Here is a 16977-nt window from a genome sequence, read left to right as displayed (position 1 = left end):
AATAGATGACAAAGACGAGGAGAATCTGTCCTCATCAGGTAAACCAGAAGACCCCTCTCCAGAGAATGTCCCAAACTGCGGATGAAACCCATATGCACCAAAAAATGGTGACTTATCAGAGGACTCCTGACGACGGTTATTTAAAGCAAACTCAGCACGGGACAAAAAAGAACAACAATCCTCCTGATTCTCTGCCACAAAACAGCGCAGATATGTCTCCAGATTCTGATTGACGCGCTCTGTCTGACCATTCGACTGCAGGTGGAAAGCAGAAGAGAATGACAACCGAACCCCCAAGCGAGAACAGAAAGCCTTCCAGAATCTGGAAACAAACTGTGTGCCCCTATCAGAGACTATGTCTGAAGGAATACCATGCAATTTGACAATGTGATCAATAAATGCCTGCGCCAGCGTCTTAGCATTGGGCAAGCCAGGAAAAGGAATGAAATGCACCATTTTGCTAAAACGGTCCACCACCACCAGAATCACAGTCTTCCCCGAGGAACGAGGCAGGTCCGTAATGAAGTCCATGGACAGATGTGTCCAAGGACGGGAAGGAATGGGTAACGGAAGGAGAGGACCTGATGGCCGTGAATGAGGGACCTTGGCACAAGCGCAGGTCTCGCAGGCTGCCACAAAACACTCAACTGACTTACGAAGCGCCGGCCACCAGAATCTCCGAGCGATGAGATCCAGTGTGGCTCTTGCCCCCGGGTGCCCAGCAAGGACAGTATCGTGGTGTTCCTTAAAAATCTTGTGTCTTCAAGCGAGAGGCACTAACAACCTCCCAGGAGGACAAAGATCAGGAGCCTCTGACTGGGCTACCTGAACCTCTGCCTCCAATTCAGGATAAAGAGCAGAGACCACCACACCTGCAGCCAAAATGGGACCCGGGTCTTCAAAATTCCCACCTCCCGGAAAACAACGTGACAGGGCATCCGCCTTCACATTCTTAACCCCAGGGCGGAACGTGACAACAAAATTAAACCTTGAAAAGAACAAAGACCATCTGGCCTGTCTCGGGTTCAGACGCTTGGCTGACTCCAAGTAGGCCAGATTCTTATGGTCAGTAAACACGGTAATAGGGTGTCTGGCTCCCTCTAGCCAATGGCGTCATTCCTCAAAAGCCAACTTGATGGCCAACAACTCCCTATCTCCCACATCGTAATTTCTCTCTGCAGAGGAGAGTTTCTTCGAGAAAAAGGCACACGGTCGCCATTTGGCAGGAGAGGGACCCTGAGACAAGACGCACCCACACCCACCTCAGAAGCATCAACCTCAACTATGAAGGGTAGAGAAACATCAGGTTGTACCAAGATGGGAGCAGAAGCAAAACTCTCCTTTATATTAGAAAAGGCCTTACGCGCCTCTACCGACCAGGAGGAAAAATCTACCCCCTTTCTAGTCATATCAGTGAGTGGTTTAACAACAGAGGAGTAATTCAAAATAAACTTCCTGTAATAATTGGCAAAACCCAAAAAACGCATCAGCGCCTTCTGATTATCAGGAAGCTCCCACTCAAGCACAGCGCGGACCTTCTCGGGGTCCGTGCGAAAACCAGAAGCGGAGAGAAGAAACCCCAGAAATTGAATTTCTGGAACCGCAAACACACATTTTTCCAGTTTAGCGTACAATTTATTCTCCCGCAGGATGAGCAAGACCTGACGTAAGTGTTCCTTATGAGTTTTGAAATCAGGAGAAAAAATCAAAATGTCATCTAGATACACTAATACAAATTTCCCCATTAAATGATAAAAAATGCTGTTCACAAAATGCTGAAAGACGGCTGGAGCATTCATCAAACCAAAAGGCATAACCAAATTCTCAAAATGGCCCTCAGGGGTATTGAAGGCCGTCTTCCATTCGTCTCCTTCTCTGACCCTGACCAGGTTGTATGCCCCTCTTAGATCCAACTTGGAAAAACCTTTAGCCCCAACAATCTGGTTAAACAGGTCCGGGATCAGAGGAAGCTGATAAGGGTCGCGAATTGTGATACTGTTCAGCTCCCTGAAATCCAGACATGGTCTTAAAGAACCATCTTTTTTCTTAACAAAGAAAAAAACTGCGGCAACAGATGACTTCGAGGGTCGTATGTGTCCCTTTCTCAGACTCTCAGAGATATAAGCACGCATAGCAACCCTTTCAGGTTGGGAGAGATTGTATAAACGAGATTTAGGCAGCTTGGCGCCTGGGGTGAGATTAATCCTACAATCGTACTCCCTGTGCGGGGGCAAGTCCTGAACACCACTCTCAGAGAACACATCCGAAAATTCTGAGAGAAAAGATGGTACAGTCTTAGTAGAAACCTCAGAAACAGATGTCGTGAGGCAATTCTCTCTGCAAAAGTCACTCCAACCATTTATTTGCCTCGCTTGCCAATCAATGGTGGGGTTATGTTTAGTGAGCCAGGGTAGCCCCAACACTAGAGGAGTAGGCAACCCGCTTAGGACGAAACATGACACATCCTAAACATGAGTATCACTTACAATCAAACGGATATTGGGAACTATGCCCTTTAACGATTTCTGAGAAAGTGGAACGGAATCAATAGCAAAAACAGGTATATCCTTTCCCAAAGTGCATACCTGGAAACCATGAGTTATAGCAAATTGATTATCAATGAGATTGACAGCTGCTCCACTATCTACAAAAATCTCACAAAAAATGTTCTTGCTCTCTAGCGCCACCCTGGCAGGTAGGACAAAACGGGAACTACAAGCAAACGGAAAACCTTCAATTTCCGCATCAACCTTGCCAATAGTAACAGATGGAAAGTATTTAGAGGATTTTTTTCTTTTTGTTACTTTATTACTCTCAAAAAACTGCCTGAATCTCCTAGAGGGACAAACATTTGCCAAATGATTTATACCCCCACAACAGAAACAAACCTTCCTATGAGGGCTGAATCTTCTATTGTCAGAGGCAATCAAACCCAGCTGCATGGGCTCCTGCTCAGAAGGGATTGAGAGCGACTGAGACCCCTGTGCACTGAATGAGACCACCGCACTGTCCTTGGACTGAGTATGACAGGAAGGAGTGATCTCTCCTCTCTCTCTAAGACGCCTGTCAATACGAACGGCCCGAGACATGGCAGAGTCCAAGGAGGTAGGTCTCTCATGAAAGTCAAATGCATCTTTCAATCCCTCTGAAAGACCATGGCAAAATTGACTTCGGAGTGCAGCATCATTCCAACCAGTATCAGCTGCCCATCTCCAAAATTCTGAACAGTATATCTCTGCGGACTGTTTACCCTGGCATAAAAGACGTAGTCTAGACTCAGCCAGAGCAATACGATCCGGATCATCATATATCTGACCCAGGGCTAAAAAAAAATCATCCACTGAACGGAGGGGCCGTGCCCCCACCGGCAACGAAAAGGCCCAGGACTGAGCGTTATCCCTGAGCAGCGAGATGATGATCCCCACCCTCCGCTCCTCATCACCAGAGGAATGGGGAAGTAGGTGAAAATGGAGTTTGCAAGCCTCTCTAAAACGAACAAAATTCTCACTACCCCCGGAGAACGTATCCGGGAGCGAGATCTTAGGCTCAGAACAAACTCCATGAACGCAAGCTGAACCGGTCACCTGAAGCTGAGAAAGAGTCTCACGGAGATCTGCTACCTCCAATGAAAGACCCTGCATGTGTTCAGTCAAAAGTGAAACCGGATCCATGCTTGAGACGGTTTTGGCGGTTTATAATGTCACGGAAGGTGTACAGAAAACCAGAAGACACAAAATGAAGATCCGACTAACTGGATCCAAAAACTAAGGAACAAAAGGGAGAGCCCTGCATCAGACCTGGCTCTCTCCCTAACTGCTCAGCCTATGCGAAAATCCCAATGGTAGATGATCGCATATCCTCGTACCTTGACTGTATAACACCTGAACACCCTATAATAGTGAGGGGACACGACCACCGGCTCCCTACACTTGATACGGAGGGAATCAGGGTCACCTGGGATCCAGCAAACAGGAAAACACAAATGAACGAACAAAACTTATCTGTAGAAGACTCAGTAGTAGCATCAGCATGCACACACTCAAGGAAGTAATATAAACCGCAAAGTGATGCAGTATGGGGAGGGATTTAAAGGGATGCAATCAGTGCAACTACATGACAGCTGAGAGAGGCTAACGAGATGAGAAAATGAAAGCAAAACAAAAGGAACCTCAAGGAGGAGGTTCTGAAGGACGTCTGTCAGAGCTTCTCAGACGTCTGGTGGTGACAATAATAGATGCAGTGTGTGCAGATATATAGTATATACAGCAGTGTACTTATTTGTGAGGTATGAGGTATAAAAGATGCAGCGTGTACAGTTATATAGTATATACAGCAGTGTACAGATATGTTAGGTACGAGGTATAATAGATACAGTGTGTACAGACAGGGGTGTAACTACCATAGCGGCAGACCACGCAAATGATATGGGGCCCAGGGCAAGTGGGGTCCCAGTCTTAGTTGTGATTGTATCCTCTGCTACTGGAGGTAAAAACTTGGTCAGGACTCTACCCTCTAAAGGAACAACTTTTGGCAAATCAGGCAGTGGAAAAATGTCCCAAATTTAATTCCTGTACTGCATTATTGTCTCCTTTTACTATGTTGTTTCTATGTATTGTTCTCTGCTGTCATCTGCTGGCCGGAATTTGTATGCTGCACGCCTTGTTTCTTGTCTATAAAGTTTTTCTCCGCTGGGCGTGGTTTTAGCAGCCTTGGTCCTTGTCACTTCCTGTAGCCATTTTCAGTGCTGCACTCCTTGTGTCTGGAGACTCACACCTTGGCTTGTGAAGGCATCAGTTTTTGACCAGCAGCTGCCTCAGCAGTTAGCCTCAGGAAAGACATCCACATCACAGCATCTACTGCATTCCTGTATTGCACCACCGTATGTCACTGCTCTGGATCAAATAAAACCACGTTTGATTGCATCCTCATGTCTACGTCTGGATCCATCTAACCTGAGCATCTGCCGGTCCGGTCTGCTCCACTGCTTGGATACGAAGGTAGGACAAGGTCATCATCAGTTACACCTTCATTTGCCTTCATGTGGGGACAGAACACAGAACACTTCTGTCCTGTGTGGGGGGCCTGGTTTGATCCTTGCTATGGGGCCCTTGCTTCTCTATGTACCCCACTGTGTACAGATATAAAGTATATACAGCAGTATACAGATATGTGAGTTACAAGATGTAATTTATACCTCATACCTCACATAGTACACTGCCGGCCAGGAACCGGTAGTGGGAGGGGCTATGAATGGGGCATGGGGGCCTAATTTGTATCTTTGGTATGGGGCCCAGTCACTTCTATGTAGGCTCCTGGCTGCAGTATACCATATGGAACCTGTATGCCTCCATGATCAACCGTACCTCATCTTGGGCTAGAGGTGGCCCAACAGGATACTAGAGCCTCTTTTCAGTTGTACAGTTTTCCCCAATTAACATATCCTTGTGGTCTAATACTGTATTCACTTACATATATCATCAGTACATTCACACATAGAAACACTGGCGTAACTATAGGGGTCGCAGCGGTCGCTGCCAGAGGGCCCCCCTTGCCAGTGGTACTGTACTCTTTCCTTTATAAGATGCAGTGCATCTTATAAAGGGAATACTAGCGAGCGCTTCCATAATGGAAGCGCTCACTAGTCTTCAGGAAGAGGGGGAGAGAATTGCTGTGAGCGCTGTACAGTACTTACCCCTCCTCCTGCTTGCTCTTCTCAGGTCCCGCGCTGCTGTGTCCTGGCTGCCTACAGCATCAGGACATACAGAGCGCACTCTGACCTGACGCTGCAGGATGTCAGCTGACTGCAGCATGGGCCCTGAGAAGAGAAGTCAGGACAAGGAGAGTGGCGGTAGGAGAGGTAAGTTACTTTATTATTTTACAGTCTGATCTGAGCTCTGATATGGAGATCTAATAGGGGGATCTAGAGAGGTCTCACTGGGGGTCTTGAGAGGTCTAATTGGGGTCTGTAGTGGTCTATGGGGGGTCTGGAGGTCTGACTGGGGGTCTGAAGTGGTCTAATGGGGGGATATGGAGGTCTGACTGGGGGGTCTGCAGAGGTCTGGCGGGGGGAGTCTGGAGATGTCTGACCGGGGGCCTGGGTCTAATTGGGGTCTGATTGGGGGCTGGAGGTCTAAGGGGGGTCTGGAGGTCTAATGGGGGTCTGATTGGGGGTCTGGAGGTCTGATTGAGGGTCTGGAGGTCTAATGGGGGTCAGATATGGCAGTATGGAGGTCTATTGGGAGTCTGGAGGTCTAATGGGGGTCTAGAGGTCTGATATGGGGGTTTGGAGGTCTGATATGGGAGTCTGGAGATCTAATGGGGGGTCTGGAGGTTTAATGGGGGTCTCATATGGGTGTCTGGAGGTCTAATGGGGGTCTTATCTGAGGTATGATATTGGGTCGGGGTCTTACATGAAGGTCTAATGGGGGTCTGATCTGAGGTATAAAACTGGGGTCTTATATGAGGTCTGACATAGAGGACTAAAGGGGTTTTGGTCTGAGATGGGGGGATCTCATTTAGGGTTTTTATAGGGGTCTGTGTGGTACCAGTATTTTCAGGGGGACTGTTTCTGCAGGAAATTATTGGGGAGCACAGTGGACACAGTATTGGGGGTGGCAGGATCAGGTGAGGAGGAGGATGGAAAAGTAGGAAAGTAAGATGTCTGTTTGTTAAACTCTGCAGAGACGAGGTGCCATGGCGGTCTGGTCTGACAGGAGAAGAAGAGGAAAGAGAATATCTACATCAGAGAAGAGAAGTCACTGGATGTAAGAGGTACATATGTGGTGCTGTATTATCCTGTATGTTCTGTAGCACTGTATGTAATGTTTTCCAAGTATGTCTTTAAAGGCGTTGTCCACTTATTTTTTTTTTTCTGTATGAGCACTGCTTTCTCTGCTATGTTTACCTGCTCATCACAGCAAATGCTACGGTGAGCAGGTAAACAGAACAGAGAAAGCAGCTCTCATATGAGCGCTGCCCTCTCTTCAAATAGCTGATCGTCGGGGGTGCGAGAGGACCCCGGCTGACCTATCCTGAGGATAGGTCATCATGTAGTAAAAAGAGGACAACCCCTTTAACAGTAGGACTGGAGGGAAAGGGGGGGGGGGCATTTCAATATTTTCCTTGGGCAGCAGAAAATCTAGGTGGACCAGCGCTGAGTGAAGGGGGGGGGGGGGGCAAGCGGAACTCTTGCACCAGGGCCCATGAGCCTTTAGCTGCGCCCCTGCATAGAAAGTTTTATTCCATTCCAACAACTCCTTCTTGGTGCATTATTTTGTTTGTCAATAAGTGTATATTATAAACTCTGGGGGGGCACTTAATATTGGAGTCCACCATAAGCAAATATATGAAATGATTTAGTCTCTAGTAAAAGGAACACACAATCCCAGTCCAGCTGTTCAGTGCTGTCTAGGCTGTTGCTATGTAAAAAATGTAATCTTCCCTCTAACCCCCTCACTTCATCGGCAGTCAGTAGGCTGTCATTGGAGGACCCTCTTCCAAAACAAGTGCTTGTTTACCTAGGGGGTGTACTGTTAACCAGATGGAACTTGTTTGTCCAATTTATTGTGTGAGCTGCTAGCCCTAAAGTCAATAGAAAGGGAAAGGAAATGCAACCTCATTCCACTGCTGATAATACCATGTCACTGCACAGGCCCATACTCAAACAAATAGGTGCAAGCATATTCATCTTCTCAGGTCTTCTTCAATAGCTTCTAGGTGAAAAACAAACTCCTATTTGGAATCCAAGACCCTGGGAATTTGTGGCTTGAGACTGCAGGGATTTTAGCTGTTGTGTGTGAAAAAAACAGATCATTAGGATCTGTAAGTCTAAGGCACTGACATTATCTGCAAACCAAACCACAGCATCACCAGAAGGTAATTCTGAATTGGTGAAGGGATGTTTCAGCTGTTATGTCTGGTTGGGTAGGATATTACATCACAGCCGTATTGGATTAGGATCTAAGCTAAATCCCATCATACACATGCTTAGAGTACCTTGAGCTTAAAGTCATTAAAATGGCCAATTTTGCCAACCATTGTTTGAGAAAGTAGCAACAGTTGAAGGCAGAAAATTGGCTGCCAAAATGTTATTGGCCAGGTTGGAAAATTTAGTCCATGGTCATCTGAAACTACATGTATATGGTAACCAGTTTGGCTGATCATTTTTCATTGTACTCAAGTATTAGGAAGTCATGTTTTTTTAAAACTGCCCCCCTCCAGTTTAGTTTAGAGGTCTTCTGGGATATTAATATTGATGACCTCCCCTCAGATTATCAATATCTGATGCGTAGAGGTCCAAAACAGTGCACCCCTGCCAATAAGCTGTTTCAGAGTAACTCTGGTGCCAGAAGTCAGCTTCGGAAGTACAAAACTCTTTCCATTGTGTAGTAGGTGAAGCTGCTTACAGCAATGCTGCTCCTATTAAATTTTCTAGGAATAGATCATCAATAGTGTTGAGCAAGGCGCAGCATTCAAAGCCGAATTCGGTCTGAAGTTTAGGAAAACTTTGATTCGCAAATAATACGAATTTCCTTCCACTTCGTAGTAACGAATTAGTGTTTCCTAAAATGGCGGCTGCACATGTTACAAAGTGAATGTAAGAAGCCAGGGAATGTGAGATCACCCATAATCCCTTGTCTCCAACCAATCCTCATCTTTTAATTGCTTTACTTTTCCAAATCATCCTTTAAAGTCTCCATGTCCTGTAAAAGTCAGCAAGAGGCAGAGAGAGGAGGAGCTGAATGTTCCTGATGACATATTCTCATCGATATTAGATGATGTGAAAAAGGAGGAAAAGCAGATGGCAGAAGAAGAGCTCCCACCTGTAGGACAGGAGAGCGCTGGGGTTGGAGAAGTGGATATGCCAGAGCTGATTAATATTGTGTGTTTACTGTCAAATAACCTGCAGGAGATTGCAGGCAAGAACAGCAATAATATCCATATTGTGCCCCCAACTAACCAGCCAAACCCCATACCCGCAACAGCCCCTGTTTAAAAGTGCTGCGCGGCCCATTAACAGTGAAGAAGGACTACACAGTGCGGTCTCCATTATGAAAAGGCTGCTGTGTCTGGCTGTACCCTTAGGCCTCTTTCACACGGAATTCATGTTTTTGGCCCGGATAAGATGCAGGTGCATTGAGGGAAAATGGGTGATTTTTCCGCGCAAGTGCAAAACATTGTAATGCGTTTTGCACGCCTGTGAAAAAAATATGCATGTTTGGTACCCAAACCCAAACTTCTTCACAGAAGTTCGGGTTTGGGTTACGTGTTGTGTAGATTGTATTATTTTCTCTTATAACATAGTTATAAGGGAAAATAATAGCATTCTTAATACAGAATGCTAAGTACAATAGGGCTGGAGGGGTTAAAAAAATAAAAAAATATTTAACTCACCTTAAAGAGGACCTTTCACCGAATATTACACTGTGAACTAAGTATACAGACATGTAGAGCGGCGCCAGGGGATCTCACTGCACTTACTATTATCCCCTGGCGCCGCTCCATTCTCCTGCTATGCCCTCCGGTATCTCCGCTCACTAATTTATAGTAGGCAGAGTCTGCCCTTGTTCTTCTGTAGCGCTGGCCAATCGCATTGCAGAGCTCACAGCCTGGGAGAAAATAACCTCCCAGGCTGTGAGCTCTGCGCTGCGATTGGCCAGCGCTAGAGCAGAACAAGGACAGACTCCGCCTACCATAACTTAGTGACTGAAATCTCCGCCTACTATAACTTAGTGAGCGGAGATACCGGAGGGCATAGCAGGAGAACGGAGCGGCGCCCGGGGATAATATTAAGTGCAGTGAGATCCCCGGGCGCCGCTCTACATGTTTGTATACTTAGTTCACATTGTAATAATCGGTGAAAGGTCCTCTTTAATCCACTTGTTCACGCAGCCCGGCTTCTCTGCTGTGTTCTTCTTTGAGGAATAGGAACTTTGATGACGTCACTGCGCTCATCACATGGTCCATCACATGATCTTTTAACATGGTGATGGATCATGTGACGGACCATGTGATGAGCGTAGTGACGTCACCACAGGTCCTTTTCCTGTGCACAGCAAAGATGAAGACAGAAGAGAAGCCGGGCTGCGCGAACAAGTGGATTAAGGTGAGTTAAATTATTTTATTTATTTTTTTAACCCCTCCAGCCCTATTGTACTATGCATTCTGTATTCAGAATGCTATTATTTTCCCTTAAGGGAAAATAATAATGATCGGGTCCCCATCCCGATCGTCTCCTAGCAACCGTGCGTGAGAATCACACCGCATCCGCACTTGTCCTATTATTGCCCACAAATCTCGTTACGTGGCTCCATTTAAGTCAACGGATCCGCCCAAAAACGGAACACATATGGAAATGCATCTGTATGTCTTCCGTATCCATTCCGTTTTTGCGGAACCATCTATTGAAAATTTTATGCCCAGCCCAATTTTTTCTATGTAATTACTGTATACTGTATATGCCATACGGAACAACAGAGCGGAAAAACGGAACGGAAACAAAAAACTGAACAACAGGTCCGTGAAAAAAGGACAGCAAAACACTGAAAAAGCCATACGGTCGTGTGCAGGAGGCCTAAGGCAGAGTAGCTTGGGTATACATGATTTATAGCAATTTGCAACAAATTATTTGTGACTAATTGAATTTCTTGGATAACTTTTGGGAAGTTGCCAAATCAAATTTTTCGCTCATCTCTAGTCTTCAATATTAAAATCCTGAAAAGCTCCTTTAAGGCTTTGAGCCTATTGTTGTTTTGCCAATTAAAGTAGAACCTTATTCTAATTTCATACAACCCTTTTACTACAAGGGGTCTAATTTAGCAAAAATTGTCTATAGCAACCACGTTTTCATATTTACAGTATGTGAAAGTGCATTATAATTTTTTGTTATGGGCAACAAGACAATTTTTGATAAATCTGGCTCAATGTTTCTACATGCCAGACCTATTTTCATAAGAGGTGCCATCTTGTAAATTCTTGTTTCCATGAAAGAGGACAAAACACCTATTGAAATAAATTTACTTACAAATAATAGATCCATATTGCTCCTTCCTTTCAGCCAATTGAAATACATCAAAAAGAGGAAAAAATCTGTAGATCTCAGTTTTCATCCACATAATCAATCACCGTTTAGAAGCTCCAACAAGTTTGCCACCACACAATGGGGGGCAAGATAGTGAAGTACCAAAAACACCAGGATAAAACCAACAGATTTATTATACTCGCAATAGTAGGTAAAAACAAGGAACTTCACATATCTCAGAAAATCACACATATCTCAGAAAATCACATGGTTGCAGCTTGCCCGACCCGGGTTTCACCACTGCTTTGAGCTGCGGGGATCCATTATTTATTTGTTTACCTGGTCTGTGAACTGAGCCCATGACGGAGGACACTGCAGCGCTCAAAGCAGGAGACCTATGGATACTTTTATAAATATATAGTGGGTGTGGCGGTAGCAGGGAAGGAGGCGGGCCGGCCAGTCTCTTTTATCATTTCCTACGCCTGTTTTAGGTGTACAAAATGATCTAAATCTATGACAGCAAGGAAGCTGGCATAGATTTAGGCTGGCGGTGGATACGCCTAAGTTATGAAGAGGCTGGCGCCTCTACGTAACTTAGGTGCATTAAGCGCCAGTGCAGGGTTATTAAGACATGCTTCTAAAACACCCGTCTTAATAAATGACCCCCATAGACTTTAAATAAATTGGTGTCCTGTACCATCCACTTGGACTTTTATACTGGTTTTGATAGCTTTTAGGGATACTCATCTCAGATTTAGCTAATAAAAGAGGTCCATTGTTGGGGAGCCCATTAGGGTCCCTAATAGAGCATGTGACCGGAAGATGTCTAAAAGATCACTAAAAACTTTAAAAAAGATTTTCAAGATGAATAAACATACTTTCTCCATGCAAAAAATACAGGCAATGTAAGCAGCACCTACAGCTTACAAGACTGCCAGAGCAGCTGCTGTGTATTTGTATTCCCTGCATTCGTCCTCCTCTATTACCCAAAGTACTCCGACATATGAAGGGAGCAGTTTGGATAACAGGTGTATGTCAGAGAATTGATCAAACTGTAATTCTGTAAAGTAGCTCCAAAGCTGGTTCTTCATTTTTCACAGAGGTATTTCTGGTTTTGGTTACATATCATCAGGGAAATGTATGAAAAACGACTGCAAATGAAATGTGGACAAGCCACCCATAGAAACCTATTAGACTGCAAATTTTTTCGGCTGCACTATATTTTATAAGGCCTCTTATACACGACATTGGAATTACTTATACATGATTACAATTATTCTTACTATTTAGTAAATTGAGAATTGGAAATTATTTTTTCCTTAGATTTTTGTGTATTTGTTTTTGTCATTTGACTTCCGTGCTGGGACAATGCTATTTATCATTTTGTCTGAGCTTGATAAATGCCCAGTGTTGCACCTGTGTCCATCAGTTCCAGGTCAGTAACTGGAGAGCAGGATTACTTGGGAGAATGCATTCTTTCTGTCTAGACAGCTGTAAGACGTATAACTTCATGGGATTGTACAATGCAGTGGCTGCACTGGTATTAGTAAATGTGGTCTACTATGCCCAGTTATCGCCAATCACAATGTCCATATAACAATCAGCATTTCCTTGCTTCCGCCAAGCTCTTGTGCTGGTGTGTCCTTGCAGCAGCCATGAAACAGAGAGGATGGGAGTGGTGGCTGAGACGAGGATGGTGGTTGTAGTACTCATGGTGGCAATCCTGCTAAGGCTGTCCCCGAGGGCTGAGGGCAGAGTGAAGGGAGTGGTGCACTCTTTCTTCCCTTCAGAGCACACCCTGGTTTGAAGGCTCTCCTTCTTGGTGGTGGTTTGGGATGCCATTGGTGTCTGAAATTTTTGTGGGTGCAAGGCAGGTAGATAGGAGCCATCGATAATTGTGGAACAGTTCAAATACACATCCTGATTGTAGCAGTCATAGATTTTATCACACAGTTTTCACTGCCCTAGAGGCTACAAATATGGTAGACAGGCATGGTTGTAGTCTCTTAGCAGATCTGAGTCTATCTCCAAACTATGCCTGAATTCTCAAAGCTTTCTATTCTCCCAGACCAGTGTGCTATGGACTCCGGAAGTATTATACAGGTTATGTCCACAGTCTTTATTATGCACCTCTTCTCAATGTTTGCTACACACTCCAAGATAATGCTTACTGGCTTCCTCAGAGACTGTTTTGAGATCTGTCAATTTCCCTTGCTGGCTGGTTTCTGCCCATGGCTACATCTTGCTTCATCTTCTCTCACTGTCTTTGTCTCAATTGCAACAACACTACACACACTATGGGAGAGATTTATCAAGACTGGCACGTTCAATTGTATTGATATCCCCTGCACTGCTGAAAGGTCCACCTAATTTATGATGAAGCGCAGGCCTCATCATAAATTAGGCACATCCTCTGGCAGTCTGTGCGCCTAAGCAGAATACAGCTGCTGTAGATTTCTGGCTTTATTTGTGCTAGAAAACTGGTGTAAATGAAGATAAATTTGTCTGTGTTAGCCATGCCCCGTTCCCACCCTTGCCACTCTTCTTTTGGAAAAATGTTGAGGGTGGTGTAAAAAGGAGCTTGCAATTTTGCAACTTTTTAAAGCCATTGTTCTGGTACAAGGGAGATGAAAAATATCTTCCTAAATCCTAAATACCCCCTACGAGGGAGGGTGGACCATCCCTAGCAACTCTTAAACCTATCTTTAACCTCTAAGGTAAACCAAATATATCACATAAAATAAGGATGTTTTTAACCCTTTATGCAGTGGGGTGCCAGCTACTGCATCCTGGTCTCTGAACCTCAGACTTCTTCTATTTTTGGTCAAAATTGATTCTGTACTGCCTAAATCAGTTTAATTCGAGAAGAGCTGGTAGCTCTTCTAATGTCTATTTTTATAAATATGTATATTCCACATAAAATAATTTTTCATAATAAATTTTTTAGACCTCTGTGTTGTATTGTTCCTTTGTTATAAAAAAAATTGTTTTTACCATTCCACTTGGCAATGAGGCGTGTTCTACATACTCTAACGCTGTCCAATCAATGTTGACAGTGTAAGACTGTGTAGGGACAGACTCGGGTCTGTCCAGAGGATGGCAAAATGCAAGGTTCTAAGAAAAGGTGCTCCAAAACTGTTGATTCACGAGGAACACTGCTATTTATTTTCTTCAGTAACTTTGACTTGGATGCATCAGTGACTTGTGCAAAGTTGCTCATCTGTGTTCCAAACACAACTGCTTTCTCATCTGAAGCTTGAACTGTGCTGCTGTCTGTCCCCAAATAGTGGTTGAAGGTTGGTTCTGTAAATGCTTTTATTTAGAGTTCTCAGCCTGATTCAGTTATTTACATCTATAACTCTACATAGCATAGGTATGTACCACACTGTGATATTGCTGCACAATGATAACCAGAAGCAACAATAGAACCGCAGATCAGTTAGCTCTTGGTTTAGGTTGAATCATCCATGATTTTTACCTGATGTTTTAGCAGGTCCTACATTGCACTCAAGCCCATGGGCCACATGTACTACAGCAAAACGGCTGTACAGAAATTGAAAATTTGCAACTTTTTGAGATCTTCTGCCATGCAAGCCGCTTTAGAAAATTTGGCAGGGCTTAACAGTGTATATTAAATATACTGCATGTGTGCAACACAATGTATTGTCTATAATAGGGTTGTAACTAAAAGGAAGTGCAGTGGTTTCAGTAGCCCCAGGACCAATAACCTTAATGGGCCTAAAAGGTCCCCTCACCCCATATGAATTTGTAGAGGTCACAATTTTCTCACCAATCAGTTGATTGTCTGATGTGTGCCTGTTCAATTCATCAGCTGCCAAGAGACCAGTTAAATCCAAGAACAGAGAATCCAGACTTGATGCAAGCAATTCATTTACTTTATTCATAGGCCTCACTGTACTGATTGAGATAATAAGAGTAGCCATTGTCAATGTTTTGGACTGATGATCCCATTGAGAGCAGCACTAAGGGTGGGGTCACATCCTTTTAACATAGTAACATAGTATATAAGGCTGAAAAAAGACATATGTCCATCCAGTTCGGCCTGTTATCCTGCAAGTTGATCCAAAGAAAGGCGAAAAACCCCAGTGAGGTACAAGCCAATTTTCCCCACTTAAGGAAATCAGAATAAGGCAATCAGAATAACTCTCTGGATCAACATTCCCTCTCTAGTTGCTATAGCCTGTAATATTATTACACTCCAGAAATTCATCCAAGTCCCCCCTGGTCTGACTAGTGATGTATAAAATGGTAGGACTATGTTCTCATCACGGGCATCTATGCCCCTTTTGATGCAACCCATTATCTTATTGGCCTTGGCAGCAGCCGCCTGACATTGTTTTTTTACTGCTTAGTTTGCTGTTTATTACAATTCCTAGGTTCTTTTCCATGTCAGCGTTACCCAGTGTTTTACCATATAGTATGTACGGGTGACTTGCATTATTCCTTCCCATGTGCATAACCTTACATTTGTCAGTGTTAAACCTCATCTGCCACTTATCTGCCCAAGCCTCCAGTCTATCCAGATCGCTCTGTAGTAGTATACTGTACTCTTCAATGTTAATTACTTTACACAGTTTAGTGTCATCTGCAAAAATGTATATTTTACTGTGCAAGCCTTCTACAAGATCATTAATAAATATATTGAAGAGAATATGGCCCAATACTGACCCCTGAGGTACCCCACTAGTGACAGTGACCCAATCTGAGTGTGTACCGTTAATAACCACCCTCTCATTGAGCCAGTTACTTACCCACATACAGACGTTTTCTCCCAGTCCGAGGATTCTCATTTTATATACTAACCTTTTATGTGGTACAGTGTCAAATGTTTTGGAGAAGTCCAGATATACGACATCCATTGATTCGCCGCGGTCAAGTCTAGAACTTACCTCCTCATAGAAACTGATTAAATTAGTTTGAAATGACCGATCCCTCATGAAGCCATGCTGAAATGGCGTTATTTGCTTATTTTCATTGAGATCCTCCAAGATAGCATCTCTTAGAAAACCTTCAAACAGTTTACCCACAACAGATGTTAAACTTATTGGCCTATAGTTTTAAGGTATACAAAAAACGTATACCTTAAACAGATGCCTCAGACTAATGCCATACAGTGGCATCTGTTCACCATAGAGTTCCATTGTAAAAAAAAAAAAATGTATACTTTTTTTTTACCGGACTGTGCAAGATACAAGAACGCAGTGTGCTGCATTTTTGTATCTTTTTTTTTTAACACATATGTCAAACGGAGGAATAAAACGTGATGTGAACTCACCCTAATCGCACTGGCCACACAGTGGAAAAGGGGCAACGCACAGTGACATCCTAAAAATAACAAGTTCCCTATTGTGTGTGGCCCCTTTTCATTGTGCGGATTGTGCAGCCAGCGTGATTAGTACATATGAAAAGACCAGCACTATAAATAAATCAGATCCCTTTAGAGAATTTGACATGGGGTCTAGATGGTACAAACTACTCTTCTGGTTTATAGGATTTAATGATGAGATATTATGTTGTGAACCCACATTAGGTGCTGTTTGGTGTACTGTCAGGGGAGGTTAGGCTCATATTGAACTCTTGCTTTGTTAGTGATAATATTGGATAACATCAATGTACAGTTAAGTGGCCATTCTGAAGGGCTCATTCACATATGAGTATTTCTCCGTAATTCCCTTTGTTTAAAAAAAGAGCAGAATATAGATTTTAAATCCTATCAAAAAAGCCCTAAAAAGCATGAGATAATCAACTCCAAAATTGATAGCGTGGCAGACGTCTTAATAATCATGAGATTATGAATGTTGAGCAAGAGAAAGATGGAATATTTAAGAAAAACCTTAATTCATGAGATCTCACAAAGAGACACGGGTCCAATTAAACTTTCATTGAGAACCTTTACCTTAGGGCCACATTAACCTTTAGGGCCATATCATTCCTGT

This window comes from Bufo gargarizans, chromosome 2 (genome assembly GCF_014858855.1).
Source record: "Bufo gargarizans isolate SCDJY-AF-19 chromosome 2, ASM1485885v1, whole genome shotgun sequence".
Lineage (NCBI taxonomy): Eukaryota > Metazoa > Chordata > Amphibia > Anura > Bufonidae > Bufo > Bufo gargarizans.
The sequence above is the reverse complement of the archived record's forward strand: the minus strand, read 5'-3'. Positions refer to the sequence as shown.